The sequence below is a fragment of the Scaptodrosophila lebanonensis genome, unplaced genomic scaffold (genome assembly GCF_003285725.1).
Source record: "Scaptodrosophila lebanonensis strain 11010-0011.00,11010-0021.00 unplaced genomic scaffold, SlebRS2 tig00000142-arrow-arrow-pilon, whole genome shotgun sequence".
In the NCBI taxonomy this organism is placed as follows: domain Eukaryota; kingdom Metazoa; phylum Arthropoda; class Insecta; order Diptera; family Drosophilidae; genus Scaptodrosophila; species Scaptodrosophila lebanonensis.
In genome coordinates, this window is record NW_022060589.1 from 1,218,511 (window position 1) to 1,220,295 (window position 1,785).

The following is a 1,785-nucleotide window of genomic DNA, read 5'->3' on the forward strand; positions in this document are numbered from 1 at the left end:
CGCCTTTTGCTTTTGATTTTGCTTTTGCGAGCGTTTCGTTCCGTTCCGTTACGATGTACTCGACTATTAAGTGGGCGGGGGTGGAAGACGCCGTTGTTGCTGCTGCTGCTGCTGCTGTTGTTGTTCTTTTTCTTGTTGTTGTTGTTGTTGTTGTTGTTGTGGACTGCTGCTTCTGTTTTGTGTTATATGTCGCTGTATTGGCGAGTGTGTGTTTGTGTTTCTGTCTGTGTCTGTGTGTGTGTGTGTGTGTGTGTGCTTCTTTTTTAATGATACGAGGCGTTTCGTTATTTATATAAAATAAACAGCTCGCATTTTTAGTCAGCTGTGCTTCAATTGTTGTTGTTGTCGCTGTTGCTTTTGTGATCGTGATTGTTGCTGTGCTGGCATTTTTGTTGTTGTTGTTGTTGTTGTTGCTGTTGATGTTGTTGGTATTGCTCGCAAGTTTAAAGCCTTGTTGATGGATATCTGAAAAATCGCATGGGCATTTGTTGTTGTTGATGTTACGTTTTCTTCTTCTTGATTTCGTTTGGCATGGGGATCGTGCCTTCTTGCCAGTTTGGCTCACAAATGAGCAGCGTGCTGCCTATGTATACATACATACATATACATATATCTATATCTATATACATATACATATGCATATATACATTTCTTGACATTGGCCCGCTGGTCAATACAAGAACAAAATGGGAAAAATGTGTCACGTATACGAGATGTGAGCAGCAAGGTAAAACTTAGTCAGTTTGAAACAAACACTCCTTAAAAAATTGTATTGTCATTATGTCGAGCGCCCCAGAAGCTGTAAAGTTCATAAATAGGTTTCATAGGCGCACGAGCTAGTACCATGAATTTATTTTGGAAATACAAATGTATTTTTAGACTCGTTGGTTTCAGACATCTGTACATATGTTTAGTTATTAAGTGTGTCGAACACTTTTCCAATCAATATCAAACGATTTAACAAATGGAATTTAAATGACTCATCTATTTAAAATTGAATTTATTCCATGAATCACAATTATTTTTCACACAGAAATGTGCTTTTAGAGACGTTTGTTTCACGGCCAAGTCCATGTAAAACAAATCCCCAATTCGTTCTACTATGAAAACGCACCAGAAAACGCAGAAGTATAGAAACTTTATGTAATTGTTTTGGTGAAATGGCACAACTGAATACTCTATACTGTTCTCATACGTCTAATAAGCTTTAGAGCTCCTTTTGCCGCCTTTGGAGTTTGGATTTACTGCTTCTTAGGGCACATACGAGTAAATAAACAAATATTCAAAAACCGTCGATTTAAAAAATGAATTTATTCGAAAGATCACAATGATGTGAGGGATAAACTTGCTATGAATTCCTAGAATTCCCAGTGTGCTTCAAAAATTTCTTTTATCTTACATTTCGTTTTAATTGCGATTGGATCAGTCATCAATATACACATAATACGTAAATAAAACAGTTTCTTCCGACAGACTGGCGGTAAAGATTAAAAAGCAGTGCTGGTAAGCATTGAGAAAGTTTTGAAAAATGTGAATTTCCAAAAAGAAAAACAGGTTCCAACATTTCAATGAAAAATCTACATTTCTACAATAGGTTAACATCAAACTGGGTTTGGGGACTCTAAGAAAGAACAGTTTTCGCGTTTTTTTTACATTTTCTCGGGGCTATTAATATATATGACTATGGTGTGATCACATTTTAAGTTCCTTTTCAGTAGCTCGAGCAATTCAACGAACTTATTAGGTCATTTTCCTTTCAAGAATGTTACAGCTCCTTTGTTCGTT